Source organism: Vanellus vanellus (genome assembly GCF_965231255.1).
Source record: "Vanellus vanellus genome assembly, chromosome: 1".
Classification (NCBI taxonomy): domain Eukaryota; kingdom Metazoa; phylum Chordata; class Aves; order Charadriiformes; family Charadriidae; genus Vanellus; species Vanellus vanellus.
The window spans coordinates 194,351,987-194,367,251 of NC_138905.1; positions in this window are offsets into that span (position 1 = coordinate 194,351,987).

Sequence of the window (15,265 nt, forward strand, 5' to 3'; positions counted from 1 at the left end):
TATAGAGCAGAATTTTGTGTTTTTCAGCTTTTAAAGACGGGCAATTGAAAGATGCATTACCTTACAGTAAGTGGCAGATCTGGATTTCTTCATATTGAAACATGATGAGCTCTTTTTATACTCATGTGAAAAAATATGTAATTTCATGGAAGTTTTGACAGTGCCAATCAGTTTATTTCAGAAGGCTGAGGAAGCTTTTGATCTTGTCTGAAAATTAATGAAGTGTTGAACAGAAAAAGAAGCAAGCAAGAAAAAAAATCACCTTCATTTTTACTCTGCAAACAGAAGAATTTCCCATAAGGAAAATTAGGTGTATGTGGTGAACAGATACAGCAGATTTATTTCTCTACCAGAAAATTCAAAGCAAATGAACATGGTGTGAAACACAGAACTATACAACAAATGGAGAGCAGATGAACTCAGAGGAAGTGGGGCTGGGACCAGCTTTGCTGCATCGAAGATTATAATGCTAAGCCACACATTTGCTTAGCAATACCATAGTAATCTTCCACACAATCACTGTTTTTTTCCATATGGGCCTAATAACTCATCTGATCTTCTGGTAGCTACCAGGAACAGCCTCAGAATAACACAAAACGAGGTCTCCGTCTTACCTTGAAGGAACAACGTGTCAAAGATGTAACTCCTTGCTCTTCTGCTGAACACATTATAGAGGTTTGCTTTTTTTTTCCGTAAGATTTTTGATGAATACTAGTGGATATATATAGTGCGTTCCCTGTTTTCAAAACTAAAACTGACTTTTTAGAGAACTTCAGAAAAACTCAGGTCAGCCTTTGCTTTCATGTTCTAATGAAACGTCAAATGTTAGCTCGTGCAGTTGGCTCAGCCAGAGCCAACTATTTTCTGCAGCAAAGCCATACAAAGCAGGGAAGAACTAATTTCAGACCTGGCAGCCTTTGTTTCCTCCATTAAAGTGAATCAGGTCAACTGGAGAAGTATTTATTTGGGGCTTAATTGCACTAGCGGTGGACTTTCAGTTTTAAATGTGAAGCAGCCTGTTGAGCTGGAACCATTTTGTTCCTTGCTGAAGTCTTTCAATTTAGCACTTAGATTCCATCAGTGTTGTGCATTTAACTGTAAGTTTTACTCAGCTTTGCCCAATACTGTTTTTCCTCTGTCTTTCACCCAGGAAAAAAATGCTGTCACAGATTTTGGAGATCTTTAAGCCTAGTTACAAAGGCAAACACCCTTCAAATCAGGACTTGTCCTGGGAGAGGACACTGGGAAAGATCGCTCAGTCCCTGTAGTCTTTTAGTGTCTTTCTTACCCTGCCCTCTGAAAAGATAAATAAGATTTCATGTGCTTGCTATAGCTATCTGGAAGAAAACCTTAGCCATCTCAGTTCTTGACTATTCGTGTGCTTTCTAGAGTATGCAGGTAAGCCCTGAGGCAGGAAGGTCATAGTAATATGACCAGGGGTGTACATCAGGCACTGCAGGGCAGATGCCAATGTTAACTGACAGAGAACAGTGCCAGAGGGATGACACCCAGGGACAGTGTTACTTCTAGGTACCACTACAGCTTGAGTTGTTGCACACCAGTCCAAATCTTGGATTTTAACTTAAATGCCAACATCACAAGATTTCTTACGCTGGTGGCATAGTCCCAGTAGTCAAAGAACATAAGGAAGATGTAATTTTTTGGGTGATGGTACTATCAAACTAGATAATAGCTAAGAAAAGCTCCAAACAAAATGTTTGTGTGTCCAAACCCTATCTGTTTTTACCAGACATTCTCATTATTACCTCAATATTAAAAAATATTCTGGTTTGGCAACTTTTAGGAAATATAAGTATTTGATAATTTGTCAGTGAAATCAGTGGGACACCAAGAAGAACATTGACAGACTTTTTTTTCCCTCTTGCAGAACCAAATTATATTTAAAACATCTCAAGGTAAATAAAATGATTGACAATTATAAGACACTTACTGAGTTGATGACATGAGGATCTCCCAGACTCAAATGGAAAAAAAGCAGAAGAAAAGAAAATCAAAGAATTACTATATTCAAGGAGAAGTGCTCATAACTTTGAGACAGCTAATTCAGCCTTAATTTTCCAAGAGATATTTTCCCCTTTGAGTTGTACTCAGAATAGTTTCTAGAACTTATCTTTTTTCCTGTGCATCATTAGTTATCTTTATTTATGTACGGCAAGTGTACCGAGCCCTACAAGAGATACTCAGGTCAAAGAAAGGACAGGCTTAAGCATTTGCCTCCTGTCAAACCCACTTATGTTTATGACAAAAATCTAAGAATTTTGCAGAGAAGAATCCATATGTAGTACAGCCCTGGGGCACAAAGTGCTCGTGCATTGCCTTCATACACTAGTTTTGTGTGTATTGGCTTTATTTAATTGCACCCTAGGGTTTGCACAGAAAAAAAATACCTTTTAAAAAGCATTAAACATGACACACATACCATCTGTAAGATACCAGCATGTTAGGAACATGTGAATCTATTATAAGAAAGGAAATAAATCTGCTTTGATAGTTTTCAGCATTGTTCAACGTTGGATCTTTCAGGGGAATAACACTCACATGCTAACAACGATTGTACTAAGTAGGTCAGCTAAGTAGACCCTGTGTCTCACAGCAGCATCAGTTTCTGCCCTGAAGTACTTAAGAGATCTTAAAAGGCACAATGTAGAAGAAACAAGAAGATGGAAATGGACAATAAAGTTATAACAGGCAACCCAGAGGCAGTGTCATTAAGCCATGCCACTTGAAAGGATTGATTTAATTGGCTGGTTAAATTGCCAAACCAAAAACTGGAAGATGAAGAAGGGTTATCCTTACTTCAGGGATGGTGCTTGTTTAGTCAGACTTCCTTTCTGTGTTGAGGGCATCACCTCTGGGGATTTGTGGTCTCCGCTGGTCTGTGTGAGGGTGGTATCGTAGTCCAGCAGTAACATTGGATCTCCACTACCAATCACTTTTCATTTTGGAATCGATGGAAGGCTTCTTCTGACAAAGTGTTATTTCTTTAGCAATTAGAAGACTGCAATAATGGGGAAAGAAAGGTTTAATGATAAACAATGTCTTCCAGTGTTTTGACATGCTGTCTTGGAAGGTAAATACTGACCGAAACAGGTCAACAGAACAGGAAAAAGGTGATTGCTGTGTTCTGAAGATATGTGACATGTGGGCCTTGCACTGGGAAGAAGAGGGACAGATGAGGCAGCTATATTTGTGAGTCTCATGACAACGTTCAAATAACGATACGCATGGCATGACAGCTCATGAAGATGTGTTATGGTAGGCCTGATCCTCATATTCCATGGTGAATTTAATTTCCCTCACACAAAACAGTTTTAATGCTTTCTTGTGCTATACCTTTGAACACCTTTGCTGCATAGGATTCTGTGGCTGTAAGCCAACTCTGATACCTCCACTGGCCTTCAAAAAGATGACGGTGCACAGAACACGGACCCAGTAAAATTACTGAAGCCATCTCCCTCTCACCCCAATAAATGCACCAGTTAACCTTTCTTTATGAAATCACAAACCAGCTTTGGCAAGCATTATCTTAGCAAGAAAAATGATTCTTAAATATTTTTGGTATTTTAAAATTTCATATCATTAAAGTAATTTTTAATATTCAAATTTTTTAATTGTATTTGAAGAGATTTGATATAAAATATTTGTGTTAAGAATCTAGTTATTTCTAAGATCTGTCTAATGACCAGAGATTGCCATGCTAAACTTATTTGAATCTGCCATTATGAAATTATGTCAGATGTATATTAAATCTAATTAGTTTTTAAAAACACGATTCATTAAATTACTTTAAGTTACAAGATGTGCTTTATTATTGGCATACTGATACATATAAGTATTTTCTAGAGCATATTTTCTTTTGTCTGACTATAAAGGAAAATAATTTCCTATTAAAAAATGCATAACATTGAGAAGAAACCAACATATTAATTTTGTGTTATTACCACTTCCTGCTCAATGTGTTTCCAGTGTGTTTCCAGTTATAGTGACCCATTTGATTGTTAATCATTGATGGAATGACAATATCTCAAAGCAGCATTTGGAATCAGGAGCTTATCAAGGCCTGCAATGAGCAAACAAATTAAGAATGCATCCCTGCTAATCAACATCGTTACTGGGAGGACCATGCCACCTCTGAAGAATTAGGCCCCAAGGTCATTTTGAGTTCAAGTGGAGACTGCCTGGAAGACCAAGGATCCACATACAGTGAGGAACAGTTATCCAAAAAGAGGGTCAGGAACAGTATTCAATCTTCAAGAGAAGTATTTCTTTTCATATGCAATTCTTTGTGGGACCTTTTTCACTGGACCTTTTGCTTTTAGACATTATGGGATAGTTTCTAGCTAGAAACACGTCTTGTGGGAGATTCCCCATCACTTATGTATTGTGAGGACCTTTATCTCCTTGATTCTGCAGCCCACCACACATTGTTTCTGATGCACAAGCCTTGTATTTCACCCAGAAGTATGACTTACAAATATGCAACAATTATAATGGTGTGGGCTATTATTTTAGAGCATTGCTTTTTACAACTCTTCAGCTTTTTCTGAGATCTTTTCTTAGTAAAGAAGGACAGGATAGATTAAACCACCACTGAGGTGACTTAAATCATAACTAAACATTAAGGCATACCCCCATCATATTCCAAAATTCACTGGAGGAGGAAAGTGCACACCAGCAGTTACCAGTCCAGCAGTGTGGATGATGCATAAAACTGTAGCTCTTTAGTGTATGACACTTTTTGTAGCATCGCTTTTCAAAGGAGAAAAATTAATTACAGTTTGCTTCCAATCACAAAACACCACAATCAGACATTACTACAACCCATACTTCAATAAAAACACGGGCTGTCAGCCACTTAGTCTTCTCACATACTGCCAATGATTCCGAAAGCATCCTGTCTGGATTGGGTTAGACTGCACTCTACATAAACCTGGACTGTTTCAGCCATGGCTGCAAAGAGAATTGGTCATTCAGAAATTATATTGTACAGCTTACAGTTACAACACCACTAAACTAAACACCACTAAGAAACAGGCAAAAAAAAATAATAATTCGTGGACCCCTAGTTTTTTTTTTTTTCTTTTGTAAAATACGCAAATAATCTTCTAGTGGTGCGTTCCATAAGGGATGGACTACATGTTCATAAAATATATTTTGAGGGGCAGTTATCTCCTTTTCTGGTAATATTGCAGGGAACCATTCTTCTCTCCCTGCAAAATTTGGAGATAAATAGAGGTGGAGATAAATAGAGGTAGAGATAAATAGAGAAAAATAGATATAAATAGAGAGAATGTCTGGGTGGTCTGCCTCAAACTGAACACAAGTTTCTAAGCATAAAGGAAAAAAAAGCCTAAGTTAAATACCAAACTTTAGGGAAGTATTTGTTAAAGATGTTCACCTTTTAACTCAAAATATAAGAGGTTGTATTAATCAATTTTTAAAGCAGTATTTCCTCAAGCAATTTTCTCAGAAAGAATTAATGCAGAAAGGGAGAAAATATATGAAAACCTTCTATAACTTTCCACATACTGAAAGAGATGCCTATGCTTAGATGTTAAATCATTTAGACTGCAGTAGTATTGAATTTTCCATAGGTGAGTGTCAGTGGCAGTTCATAGGGTAAACAAATGCCTCAAGAGATTTCACGTGCAATGATGGTCACCTGGATTTCAGATCAAATTTAGAAGTTGAACACAAGTCCTGGTCTACAATAACAGATTTTTGGCATTAGGGAAGCAAACTTTCCTTCCCTTGTAAAAGATAATGATGATGATGATGATGGTGATGATGATGATGATTACTAGGGAAACACTTGTAGGGTGACATGAAAAGAAAACAGACCCCCCCTTGTATTTTTGTGGAGTCCCGCTGTATTTTGGTGGAGTCCCCACTTGGATCTGTGAGTGAAGGAACTATCTACTGTTGCTTTATTCTCAACAAAATGTCTGGAAGGCACAGCTTTGTGCAATATTTATGAGCAAATGGAACTGCATCGAAGACATACCTAACCTATCACCAGGTATTCCTACAAACACAAACAAACTGCAAGACTCGACACTTTGACTATCTGCTAGGTGACAAGGGTGTAATAACATAAAAATAAAAATAAGGAAGAGTTTCGATGTATAATCAACCTACCTAATTTCTAATTTAAATGATTAGAGTAGGAGTAGATTCACACTTGGCTCCAGTGCTAGTCAAAAGTGTGAGATATCTCCAGAATAAGACTTGTATCGGCAATTAGATGTGGCTGTATAGGGAATCTAGAGCAAATATGGGGGAATCAAGAGAAAGTTCAAGTGATTCTGTAACACAGAAATAAACATAAAGGGTATTTTTAAGAAAAACACATAAACCCCATTCACTTACCAATGGAAATAATAGAAGACATTCTTATTTCATAAACGGATAAGCTTCTTTGGCTGGATTGTTCATTTCAAATTGCACAGAATTTAATATTTCAGGGGTATCTCTTCTAATTTTTTTTCAAACATAGTTGTGTATTGTTCTCTTGTGCTCTGATAATTCAAGATTTTCTGGGAGAACAACTGGTCTTGGTCACTTGCCCCGGTACATTACGAGTTCAATTTTAAGTCTTGACCACTTTGCTGAATGCAATTTTTTCAAAAAAAAAAAGTGTGTTCTAACAGTTCTAATAACTTTGTTAGGGAAAGTAAGAGCAAGTGGAAGTCACACTCAGTACTTTTGCTTAGGAATAATTCTTCTTAGAACTCATATGAGTCCATTCATCCATAAAATAAAATAAAATAACATAAAATTACTTCATAATTTGACATCAATGAGTAATCTCCATGTATACTGAAATTTGGAGAGTTCTTCTGGCTAATGTGTTTATCAATCATTTGGAAAAAATCCTTTTCAAATTTAAGCTTTCAATCATGTAATTGTATTTTATTCCCATAATGTCTTTTCCTCCTTTTTTGTTTTCTTGTGCAAGAATACTGAAGTGGTATTTCCAGTTCTATTGCTGTCTCAGTGGCATCATTAAGAACAGATTTCAAAGATTTTTCTTTCTCTGTTTTTGAAATATATCGTCCTCTGTATAAGAGACCAATTGGAGGCAGATAGTACTGTTAAGTACTACTCAATGACAAAATTAATTTTCGAAAAACTCATCCAAAACCACAATGTCTGGTTTTGGGATTGCATTTCTTCTAATACTGTGGCATTGCTGGAAGTTCTGTGACAGGATATCAAAGACCCTTGACCACTTAATGTCCTCTGGATCCTGCCTGCCTTGAATCCTGACTGTCCCTCAGGATACCTTGATTGCAAAGGGGAAACTTCATGCCAGAGAGAGCTGAAGCAGCTGGGCTCATTCAGAAGGAAGACCTCCTAAGGAACCTATTCAGAACGGCTTTTAGGGAGAGTGGAAGTTCACATTCAAGAACACAGCTTAAAATCTTTCCTGCTTAAGGAATCTCTTAACTAGAACACCAGGTCCCAGTCCTGGGTGAAATTTATCAAAACCTATTCCCCACATAAGATTTCTCGATATAAGGTTACCAGTAGACAGACTTTCTGTGACTGAATCTGTATCCTCCTATAAAAGTTTCACTTTCATCTGTTATTATTATAGTTCCTCTGCTGCTAAAATACATCTTAGTCCATTTTTTCCAGTGATAGTTGCCATTGTATAGAAGTTTTTCTTCTCCCAATGTTTTTCAGAAAGCACCTTTGGTGTCATAGAAACCTATTCCTTTAAGATTTGCCAGACAAAACTTGAACTTTTCTTGGAATAGCATAAGACCAAAGTTTCAAAACCAAAAAATGTTGCTTAGCAATTGCTTAGCAAATTGTACTTGTCATCTCCTCAAGGTGGAAGATGCTACAGTAAGCAGTGCTTTTTTTCTCCCTAAAGCTTTCTTTTTCCAGGTCAGCTATAAATATTCTTCAGCATCAATATTGAAAAGTTGTTCTTGTGCTGCTTTTAAAGGCTTAGTTGTACTTTGAAATGTATACCTGCAAAAGTGGCGAAGGAGCAGAAAACATCTTTTTTCACCCCTGCCCAAGTATATGCAGGTGAAGGGAGACAAGCAATTATTTCCTTATAATTTTTATTTTATTCAAAAGGGAAATGCTCCTAGGAACATGATCTGTGACAATTTTTTATCCTGTTGCACCACAGTCTCTCCATTGTTCATTGCTGTAGTCCTTACTTCTACCTTGTTTCCTATAATATCTCCCATTTCCATTTCATAGAATCACAGAATCATAGAATGCTTTCCGTTGGAAGAGACCTTGAAGATCATTTAGTTCCATGCCCCCTGCCATGGGCAGGGACACCTCGCACTAGACCAGGTTGCTCAAAGACCCATCCAACCTGGCCTTCAACACTTCCAGGGATGGGGTCTTAACAACTTCTTGGGCAACTTGTTCCAGTGTCTCACCACCCTCATAGTTGTGCACATTCGTGTGTCCGTTACTTTCCCTTTCCTTTTATATGGCATTTCCACAATATCATATAACGATTAAATTTGATGAAAACTGTTTGAAGCAGTGCAACATGCTGTTGGATTAATTAGGCAGTTAAATTTAGTGAGAGGAGTCCCTCTCTTACAAGCCCTCAGAGACACCGTGCATTGATTATATACAAACATGCGAATATAAATTAGAAAGACTGGTTCACCTGATGCCTGAAACTCATGTGCAAGTTTGAAGTTTGAATTACAAAGAGAACTTTGCAATCTAGGATAAAAAATAGGATTTATATTTGCATAGGAAAAGGTGTTTCAAGAATGAAATGGAGTAGCATAAGAATAAAAAGAACTGCTAAGTTAGATGCATATAAATGCTTTTGAACAACTTACTATCAAAGACGTTGAACACGCTTGAAATGAAACTCATTTCTTTCACTTAGTATGGAACTTGATATGTGCAGTTAATAAAACTGCCATGGATCTATTTGATTTTTTTTTTTTAATTATTATTTCCAGGAGCCTGGCCATGCCCTTTAACAGAATCCTTACGTTTGCATTCTGCAAAACTTAGGAGTTCTGCATACAAAGGTGCGGGAGGATTCGTGTCTGTGCACTTGTTACAAACCTCAGTAACGATAACGAGAAGGGTACCTTCAGCGTCTTGAATTTGGAGATCCCTGAAGATGCAGCGCAGAGCTCAGTGAATGTTGGCCCATTGGGAAGTTCCAGTTACTTCCTTGGAATCAGCCCTACTGTCCATCCCAGCGGCTCCCTGGTTTGCTAATGTTTTATCTTCCACTGTCTCTCTTACCCTACACATCTTTCGCTGCATATTCCTTATTTTTCCACTTTTGCTGTAACATTTTCCCTTTTCTTGCCTGGTCTGTTGGAGAGCCCACGTGCATTGATCAGCTGGCTGGGCAGTCAGGAAACCTGTGTTTCAGGAAACCTGTGTGTCAGGAAACCTCTCCTCTGGCCAGATCACCAAATAAAACTGTTCCATTACACTGTAGCAATTTAAAGATATCTGCTAGATTTAAAATATACGTCTGGTTTGTTTTGTTTTGTTTTCACTTAGAAATATGAGGTTTCAGGCCTTCGGCAGTAGGTCTGAGTTGCTGCTAATGACAAGAAGAAATACTTTTCATTAGTGAGTTACATTCATTGGTTGATTGTACATGAATCCCTCCCCATGTTACACAAATCTTTCTTGCCCAAGAAAGAAGTTCCTACTTCTGTAGCTATACCAACAATGGTTTCCTAAACATCACGTCAACCTCAGGCTTTGCTTTGCTTTTTATTTCTCTTGGTTGACTATTTTTACTCCTTTATGCCTATTTTCATCTAGAGGAACTTTAGAGAGTATCGTGGTTTAACCCCAACTGGCAGCTAGGACCATGTAGCCACTTCTTCACTCCCCAAGTTGGGAGAGAATGGGAAGAGTAAAGTGAGGAAAAACTCATGGGTTGAGACAGAGACAGTTTAATAGGTAAAGCAAAAGCTGTGCATACAAGCAAAACAAAACAAGGAATTCATTCACTGCCTCCCGTTGGCAGGCAGGTGTTGGGCCATCTCCAGGAAAGCAGGGCTCCATCACATGGAACGGGTACTTGGGAAGACAAACATCCCAACTCTGAACGTCTCGCTCTTCCTTCTTCTTCCCCCAGCTTTATATACTGAGCATGACGTCACATGGTATGGAATATCCCTTTGGTCGGTTGGGGTCAGCTGTCCCAGCTGTGCTTCCTCCCAACTTTTTGTGTGCTCCCAGTCTACTCGCTGGCGGGGCAATATGAGGAGCAGAAAAGGCCTTGACTGCCCAGCAACAACCAAAACCACCAGTGTGCTATCAACACTATTTCTCATCCCAGTTCCAAACCATAGTACTATACCAGCTGCTAGCAAGAAAATTAACTCCATCCCAGCTGAAACCATGACAGAGGGAAATAAAGAGAACATTTTCTTAAATATACTTAGAATCTCCTTGTCTGCTCTCATTTTCACTGCAGATGCGAAAGCTAACTAGGAATATTCCAAGATTCTGGCAATTACATGTTATAAAACAAACCTTTAAAAAAATGCTGTAATTCTGTTCTATAAACCAGTAGACAGACCCGGAAACTTTCCTGCTGCTGTACCTGCGTGGTGGCAGCCTGCTGCGGGTCTGTTAGACAGTCTACCATGTGCAGTCAGGGGAGCGACAATGATGGATGCCTTGCAAATTTGATGAAATCCCAGTCAATATTTTAAACAGCTATTTACTGATTCAGTGGAACTTAATGTACCTCAAGAAGTGGGATGGTAATGTTATTTTCTATTTAAAAGAAACCAGGTGCCTGGTTTAGAGAAAGTAGATGAGGAATTCCTATCAAAGAGATTTAATATGTACTTGATATTAACGAAAGAGAGGTCTGGACTAAACAGGAAAAATAGTAAGATCTAGGAAAAGACATTTATGTGACAAAGCTAAAGAAGTGGAAACATCTGGTTTTGCTTTCTGAAGCCAAAGAATGCTGCATGAAGTCAGTAGCTTTCTGTCCTCTTTTGAGAGAACGGAATCTCTCTTGCAAAGTCCCTCCCAACTTATCTTTGGTACATCTTACACGTGGCATGTTTTTATTTCTATTTGATTTTCAGCTGTGAATTGAATACTCAAATAGTATAGGAACATACAGATTTCCATATGAGAACTCCCTCCAGGTTCATGAGCTATGAGCTTTATTGTATTGCTTTACAGAAATGTGTATAATATTTTAAAAGAAAAAACTACACCAAAAGAAGGGAAGGGAAGGGAAGGGAAGGGAAGGGAAGGGAAGGGAAGAGAAGGGAAGGGAAGGGAAGGGAAGGGAAGGGAAGGGAAGGGAAGGGAAGGGAAGGGAAGGGAAGGGAAGGGAAGGGAAGGGAAGGGAAGGGAAGGGAAGGGAAGGGAAGGGAAGGGAAGGGAAGGGAAGGGAAGGGAAGGGAAGGGAAGGGAAGGGAAGGGAAGGGAAGGGAAGGGAAGGGAAGGGAAGGGAAGGGAAGGGAAGGGAAGGGAAGGGAAGGGAAGGGAAAAAGGGAAGAGAAAAAGGGAGGAGAAAAGAAAGAAGAGAAGAGAAGAGAAGAGAAGAGAAGAAAGAGAAGAGAAGAGAAGAGAAGAGAAGAGAAGAGAAGAGAAGAGAAGAGAAGAGAAGAGAAGAGAAGAGAAGAGAAGAGAAGAGAAGAGAAGAGAAGAGAGAGAAGAGAGAGAAGAGAAGAGAAGAGAAGAGAAGAGAAGAGAAAGAGAGAGAAGAGAAGAGGGAAAGGGAAAGGGAAAGGGAAAGGGAAAGGGAAAGGGAAAGGGAAAGAAAGGGAAAGGAAAGGGAAAGGGAAAGGGAAAGGGAAAGGGGAAAGGGAAAGGGAAGGAAGGCTAATTTAACAGTTAAGAGTTTGGTTTTCCTCAGGATTTTTCAGGATTTTATGCTGAAGCACCAGAACAATTGGTAGTTACAGACTCTATTCTTGCTCCATCTTGTAATTACAAAATATATATTTTTTAAATCTCTTATGTGTCAAGAAGGCAACAAACCCCACAGATTTTCCTCTCCTAACAACATGAGATGAACATTAACAGGATCTTGGATGATGAAATCATGATCAATTCAAGGTGAAAAAGTAAGAGAAATCCTTTTATAGAGGTGACTGTCTGTTAATATTCCTTTATATATTTCTTTTATTATTAATGAAGAGAAAAATCATATATATTTGTAACACTTTAGAAAGTCTTGTAATATTTTTTCCTCAGTCTTGGTTCTTTTGCTAGGAATAAGGGAGACCAAAACTTTAGGTACTATACAGGGGAAAGACTAATTTTAAAAAAGGTGTGCTTAGCGTATATTAATTATCCATTCACAATTTTTATTCAATTTTTATTCAGTGAACAGAGACTCATTGAGTGTAAGCTTTCAAATGTAAAAGCATCTAAAATATGTGGGTTCAATAGTCCTGTGAAGATGTTCATGTCTATCCATGGAGACCAGAGAAGACGACTAGAAAACTAGTGATGATAATACACCATTTTTTGGGCCAGTTTTGCCATAACGCTCCAACTTCATTGTCAGAACGTCATTGTCAAAGCTCACGAGTTATCTTGGACACTATATTTTTTTTCTCTGATTGTATACTTTTCTTTATGCATCTTTGGCCACTCTTGGATAAAGAATAGTGAGAAAAGTGGACTTTTGTGTGACCCGGTTCAGTCATTTTTATGTTCTTATAGACTCTAAAAATGGCACAGAAGTTCCACATGCAGATCTTTGGCAGAATCCCATGGATTATAAGAAAATAAGACTAGATGGGAAAAGGCAAATTATACCAACCTAAAACTGCAAATAACCGTTGTATAGGTGCTTAGTCCAGGATTATTTAGTATGTGCTTTCCAAAACCCACACCACAGCATGATTCCTAGCTTCTATAACAATTGTAAACTCTTATGTAACCGAAAGCTATTACACATTGCAGGAACAGTGAACAAGCATCACCAATACCCCAGAATATTGCTATAGGTCAAATTAGTTGAATGTGAAGTAGATAAAAAAATCTGAATATGTTTTTGGTGATTTGAATTTCAATTAAAAATATCCTTATACAGCTCAGTAAGCAACCCTGGAGTTAATGTCTTTACAATTAAGTCTTTAATGTTACAAACAGTGAATCTGTCACAGCAAATAATTTAATGATAGTAAGGCTGACCTGCTCTGTTTAATCCTTGCTAATTACTGTTCTTTAGATATCTATTATGGCAACTGTGTCTGATGAGATTTTTTTTTTCTTCTGTTGACTTAAATAATGTGATGATAAATTTCCCATCCTCATTGCCCTGTTTCTCTTCTGCACTGGAGCAGTGTCAGCTTGATACTACATTCAAAGATCAGTTATGCCTTTGAATTCTACCCTTATTCGTGGACCATCTTCCCTGAACTGGCTGATCACTGCTTTGTGTTTTATCCTTCCTTTTAAGTAAGGCCTGTTCTGTCAGTAAGCATCAAAAATAAATAGCTGATAAGAATAGATGGATGCTACTTGAAATATTTTTTCCATGAGCTCTAAATGCGTATAGCCTCTAAAAATGTTTGGTTCCTCTCTTTAAGTTAGCTAAGGTAGATTTCTACATTAATAAGGGTGATGTCATCTCTGTGTGGGACATATTGAAGAAACTAGGAAACCACAAAGCTGGAATCACTTGCTACTTTAAGATATTTTAGAGAAAACATATTTTACCTAAATGCATTTGGACATTAAAAAGGTGGACTATAGCTCATTCTGTTGGAAGAGGTGTTGTGTACTAAACCCTAAGGCCTCTGAGAAAGACCCAAGGTTTATAGCTGTGTCTAGCAAGTAGGGTGGACTAATAGAACGGGATCTATAAAATTATATAGCTGATGCTGAGGATCTGACACCCACACTACACGTATTTAGATTTTTCTGTTTTGATTTTGTTCTTTTTCCTGCCTTCAAACTAGCTCTAACCTTGTCCCAAGGACTGTGCCCATTTGTGCCTGAGATGCATTAGGTGCACTCCAGGAATTGCTTCTGTTTGCTTCTAAATGCTTCCATCTTCCAGTTTTGTTTCATCCCAGTCAGGCACTTCGTGATCAACTGTCATGCAAATTTAAGTGTAGTCAGTAGGGGGAAAAAGGGAAAATTCACTTCAAAGGTAGACTCTGGATCTGAATTAACACACTGATGTGGAAGAAAGAATGTGTATTTACAAAGGAGTAATGAGTAGGAGAGAGGAAGCGCACACTGTATTTGTAAGTGTAGTACTGGGATACTGTGTTCAGTTCTGGTGTACACATCTACAAGGCTGTTCAGAAAACAGAGGATACCCAAGAAAATGAGTCAATGAAAGCAAATAAGATATCATCAGAACTTAATCAGGTGGGGTTATTAAAGAAAACAATTAAAATTAACCTAATTACAGGTGTAAGTAACTTCACAGAGAAAAACGTCAGCTATTGACTAGTACATTACTCCAGTGAAGAGAGGATAGCCCTACAACTAAGGCCTAGCTAAAAGTTGAATGTAAATGAATTTGAGTTATAAATGGAGCAATACATCCATAACAATGACTAAGCATTAAAACAAATTATATCTGGAAGCAGTGAATTCTGTATCTTTTAATACTTTCCAAATAAGATGCTATGCTTTTCTGGCAGACATAATTTTGTCAGATATAAGTTACTAGGATCATTAGGGGACCAAATGAATTAAATTACATAATGTGATGTGCATGAAAACAAATTAGGTGGTATGATAGTCCACTCTCTGAAGATTCTTTGTCTCTGAATACCTCTTTATTGAATAGGATTTATTTATTGTGTTTCCTTGAGTAGTGTTACTCAAGGTGATTTGGGTGATTTGAATATAAAATTGTTTAAGTTTTACACTGTTCTGGTCTGTGAGTTTAAAGCGGTCAAACTCTTGGATACTTATATTGTTGTGCTTGTTATTACATGCTTTGTCTGCTAAGCAAGTTGCAGCTGTCTGTAGCAAGATGAAAGTACTTCTACTAGTCTTATCCACAACTTTTGAAAGAATACGGAGACAAAAATTGCCTATGGCAGAAGAGCAAATTTTCTCCCAGATCCTGTTTAGCGAAGTACAGTTCTGATAGCAACTGCACGCAATATTAATATGTATCTTATTGTCATAATTGGGGCTGATCAATTCTCAACCTTTACTTCAGCTGTCCTTACTTAATCGCTTTTAAGTGGGATTTCTCTTTTAAAACACTATTGCCTAAATACACGCTGGGGCATTTTGACGGTGATTTTGACAGTGATTT